The following is a 5,000-nucleotide window of genomic DNA, read 5'->3' on the forward strand; positions in this document are numbered from 1 at the left end:
GTCACAAAGTCTGGAAATGAACAGGGGAGGTGGGGGGCTCCTTTCGGACCCTCACTTCCGTGTAATCCTTCCTCAAGTTCTTTTGCCCTTCCCAATTTACACGGCTCAACCAACCACAACTTTCACCCTTTGTTTTCTTGTGCACAAGAAAGAACACTGTCGGACTGACGAGCGTCAACTGTAGGGATTCGGACAGCTCCGTTAGTTGTGTCCGAATTCCCGGCCTTGTGTCTCTTTGGTGATAAAGAGAGGAGATTCCTCGGGCTACGTTGGAAGAGATTGAGGTGGCGGTCCTTTCTGAAATGTGTTCATGTTGAGATGTTGTAGGTAGATGCGGTGGTATTCAGAGCCGGCACGTGGGTGCACCTAACCCTACTAACAGGACCGCGTCACAAGTAAAAGGGGTCTTTTCTGCTAAAGGTAGGGGGCACAAAGTTGTCATTTTCTTGGTGGGGTACGAGGTAAGTCGGGAAGGGAGTCGCTGAGGGACGGAGGATTGATTGGAAAGGGGACACTCAGCAGGATCCCTCCCTTACCTGTTCATTTCCAGATCTTTTCACATTCAGGACTCCTCCCCCGCCTTGTGTAAAGGAGGAATATTTTACTAACGAAAATGTGACTGCCCTGTAATCAGGGTTCAGGTCTCTTTCCCTTTTCTCCTCCCTGTATTGGCCCCCTTAACGGCACCCGACATAGTCACTCTGCAGAGTAGACTGTGGCCCCTCCGCATCCTTGATACCACAGAGCCCGTACCCAACGAGGAAGCACACGGCCTGTGAAGAAACTAGAGGGAGCACACATGAGCAATTCAAAGCACTGACCTCTTACTCAGAGCCAATTATCTGGGAGGCGGAAACCTGAGGACTGTTCATATCTGCTTAGAAGGATATCCAGGTTGCTCAGGTCCACTTGTGCCAGCTTCTCCTGTGGCTGGGGCTCCTGGCCAATTCCTCTGCAAGCGCAGCTGCAAAAGCCAAGCATGAGCCATCACTACACAAATCTCTATTGGTGTGTGAAATCTTGCCCTCATCCCTGCCTCCCTCTCCCATCCCATCTACATCAGCCCCACTGGATGAACAGAAACTGAGTGATCATTTCTCTCGTGGAGCAACAGTGACACCAGGTGGCCCACCAGGGGAATGCACAAAGCATTTTCCTTAGGCAGTAACAGTGACACCAGGTGGCCACTCGATGTAATAGCACAGAGCATTTCCCACATGAAGTAACAATGACACCATGTGGCCACTTTGGGTAATGCACAAAGCATTACCCTACTGGAGCAACAGTGACATCTGTAAACATTTCAGGGAGCTGGAGTGGCACCTGGTGGCCACTCGAGGTAATGCACAAAGTAGTTCCAAAGGGAGCAACAGTGACACTGGGTGGCTAATCCAGGTAATTCACAAAGCATTTCAGGGAGCAAGACTGACTAGGTGGCCACAAGGGGTAATGCACAAAGAATTTCCCCCATTGATCAACGGTGACACTGTGTTGTCACCTGCAGTACCCTCAGAGTAATCCCTTAAGAAGCAGCAGTGACATTGGGCGGCCAGTTGGACGACTGCACAGAGCATTTCTTTCATGGAGCAACAGAGACACTAGATGGCCAATTGGGGAAATGGTCAGAGCTTTTCCCCTGCGGAACAGCAGTGACGCCCGGTGGCCACTCAGTGTAATTGCACAGAACATTTCTCTCATGAAGCAGAAATGAGACTGTGTGGCCACCCCGGGTAATCACAGAGCATTTCCTTCATGAAGCAATATTGACACCGGGTGGACACTCTGTATAGTTGCACAGAGCATTTCGCAAATAAAGCAACAGTGACACTGGGTGGCTAATCCAGGTAATGCACAAAGCATTTCCCCCATGGAGCAACAGTGGCACTGGGTGGACACCTGGGGTAATGACAGGTTTCAGAGTAGCAGCCGTGTTAGTCTGTATCCGCAAAAAGAAGAACAGGAGTACTGGTGGCACCTTAGAGACTAACAAATTTATTAGAGCATAAGCTTTCGTGGACTACAGCCCACTTCTTCGGATGCATCCGAAGAAGTGGCCTGTAGTCCACGAAAGCTTATGCTCTAATAAATTTGTTAGTCTCTAAGGTGCCACCAGTACTCCTGTTCTTTTTTTCACCTGGGGTAATGCACAGAGCATTTCCTTAAGGAGCAACAGTGACACTGTGTGCCGTGATACAGCAGGGCCAGAGAGCAGCAGGAGAATGGTGGAAGAAAACTAGAGTGGTACGGATGAGGAATAGAGTGCCATAATTGTTCACTCACAGCCAGTCATGCAGAAGACAGAAAGCGGAGGACTGTTCATCTCTGCTTACAAGGATGTCCAGGCTGCTCAGGTTCACTTCCAGTTTCTCCTCTGGCTGGGGTCCTGGGCGATTCCTCTGCAAACACAGCATATAACCCAAGCAGGAGCCATCACTGCCCAAAGGTCTATTGGTGTACGAGATACTGCCCTCCCTCTCCCATCCACTGTACATCAGCCCCACTTGATGAACAGTGACAGTCAACTCCCACAGTCACCCCCACCACTACCAATGGAGGATCTAGTACCATCATGTTTCTCTTCCCCCTCCCAATGCCCCAGTGGGTTGCAGACGCCCCAGACCAAGCCTGTGAGCATGCACCATTGCCCATGTTCTATGCAAAGAGACAGGACAAGGGGAGAGAGAGAGAGTATGTTGGCCAACATATGAGAGCTCAGAGAGAGACACATAGGAAGAAGGACAAATTCAGCACCTGTACTCACCTTTCCGGTTCCAGGCCTCTGCTCAGGTGAACATGCTCCTCCCTGTCCAGGAAGATCAGCTGCTCCCAATATAGGGAAATTCTCCCTCTGCACCCAGAACAAGGAGGAAAACTTTTATTACAAACCGAACCCCACCTAAAGGGAAGCAGATGTCTGTACTCAGCCTTTACCACACATGTATCTTAGAGGCCACCTGGGCTATTTCTCAGAATGTAGTTGCCCTGGAGCAACAGTGACACCCAGTGGCCAATCACGGCAATGCACAGAGCATGTCCCCCATGCAGCAGCAATGACACTTGGTGGCCGCTCGCGGCAAAGCACAAAGCATTTCCCTCGTGGAGCAACACAGACACTACGTAGCCACTCAGGGTAAGGCAGAAATCATTTCCCCCCCCCCCCCCCCCCCCCCACAGCGCTGCACTGATACTCGGTGGCCAGCCGGGGTAATGTCTGAGCTATCTGCCTTGGACCATCACCGCCATCCGGCGGGCAGGCAGGGTAACATACAGACTGTGTTTCTCCTGGAGCAGCGGTGACACCCGGTGGCCAGTTGGGGAAATGCGCAGCATGCATCTGCCCTGGAGGAGCAGTGACAGCCTGTGGGCAGCAGGGGCAGCACCAGCCCCTTCCTCACTGGGGGAGCTGAGGTGGGGTAGAGAGAAAACTGTGGCAGCTGCATCCCCCCCACCACCACGAGGCCTCACCCCTCACTGAAGTGCAAGTTCTGCCTCCGCCCCTCAGAGGCTCCAGCCCTTCACCAGCCCAGAGGCCAGAGCCAGGCAGGGTAGGGCGACTGCTACGCTAGGTGGCGCAATGATGCAGGCAGCCACAGCGCTCCCCACCCTTGTCCTTGTGCTGTGTGGGGTCCCGGGGCTGTGGCTGCTCCTCAGTTCCCGGCCGCCCTTCGACCGCTCACAGACCTTAAGAGCCGCTCGGGTTGGGGTCGGGCTCCAGGGCCAGCAGAGCCCTCGGGGAGCAGTAACCATGAGGGTTAGGACCCAGGAGCCCAGCCTGGAGCAGGTCAGCCCGGAGTGCTGTGCAGAGCTCTGGACCCTCCACATAACATGTGTGGTGCAACTTGGTGACTGGAGACACAGGCCGAGGGCTACTCTCAGACCCCTGCTCACGTCCGCTACTGAATATGGCCTGCTTCAGAGAGGATACCTAGAGTGGCATGACCAGGGAAGCTCACCCAACAATACACGTTTATGAAATTTCACCAACTTTAAAAAATATGTTTCCAAAGATTGTAGGCATAACAAAGGATTTTATATCTTACTAAGGTACTGATTTTGTACAGACCAAGCTAACGGCGCATCCCTGCCTGGAGCCATGTGGGCCGTGACCAGACTCCTCACCAAACCAGACACTTAGCTCACTGACAGTGACGGCTGCTCCGTTTCCAGCTAGATGGCATCGCCATAGCCTGGCATCAACAATGCTCACTGTCTCATGGCTCTTGCGTGCCTTCCATCTCACACCGGGGGTGGGCTCTTACCCTTGACTTCTTTCTCCTTCCTACTAAGCAGAATACAAGAGGGAAAAACAAAAGTTATCATCGGTGTATGTTCTTCTTCTCCCTGTCCCATTACACCTTTATAGATACAATTAAAAAGCACACAACGCACACTCAACCTCTGGAATTGCTGGCCAGAGAATGCTGTGAAAGTCAAGACTATAATAGGGTTCAAAAAAGGACTAGGTCAATTCATGGAGAATAGGTCCATCGATGGCTATTAGTCAGGATGGGCAGGGATGGTGTCCTTATCCTCTGTTTGCCAGAAGCTGGGAATGGGCGACACAGGATGGATCACTTCACGATTACCTGTTCTATTCATTCCCTCTGAAGCACCTGGTATTAGCCAGTTGGAAGACAGGATACTGGGCTAGATGGACCTTTGGTCTGACCCAGTATTGCCATTCTTACGTTCTAATGTTAAGCAGCCCGTTGCACCTGCACCCAAGAGAGTCACTGTGCAGAACAGACTATTGTCTCTTCCCCTGGTCGTAATCCCACAGCTAATCCCAAAATAGGGAAATTCTCCTCCCACACCCAGAACAAGGAGGAAAACTTTTATGAGAAACCAAGCCTCACCTAAAGAGAAGCAGCCGTGTGTACTCAGCTACTACCATGCATTTATCTTAGGCTTCAGCCGTGCCGCTAAAAGTTCTGAAGTGTAGTTATGAGGGAGGCAGAAAGCTGAGGACTGTTCATATCTGCTTAGAAGGATGTCCAAGC

General features: G+C 51.8%; 1 long non-coding RNA gene across 3 annotated transcripts; it reads right to left on the minus strand.

The window, feature by feature from the left end:
- Positions 1-150: 150 nt before the first annotated feature.
- LOC135980514 (uncharacterized) lies at positions 151-4,994 on the minus strand. Of its 3 annotated transcripts, XR_010597544.1 has the most exons (5): positions 4,857-4,994; positions 4,064-4,279; positions 2,762-2,848; positions 2,281-2,396; positions 175-964 (listed from the first exon to the last, which is right to left on the minus strand). It is a non-coding gene; the product is annotated as an uncharacterized LOC135980514 (long non-coding RNA). The 3 variants fall into 3 exon arrangements; XR_010597545.1 differs by having other exon boundaries at positions 151-964; positions 2,762-4,282; XR_010597543.1 differs by having other exon boundaries at positions 155-964; positions 2,762-4,279.
- Between the last annotated feature and the right edge of the window lie 6 nt (positions 4,995-5,000).

Source organism: Chrysemys picta, unplaced genomic scaffold (genome assembly GCF_011386835.1).
Source record: "Chrysemys picta bellii isolate R12L10 unplaced genomic scaffold, ASM1138683v2 scaf3830, whole genome shotgun sequence".
NCBI classification, from domain to species: Eukaryota; Metazoa; Chordata; order Testudines; family Emydidae; genus Chrysemys; species Chrysemys picta.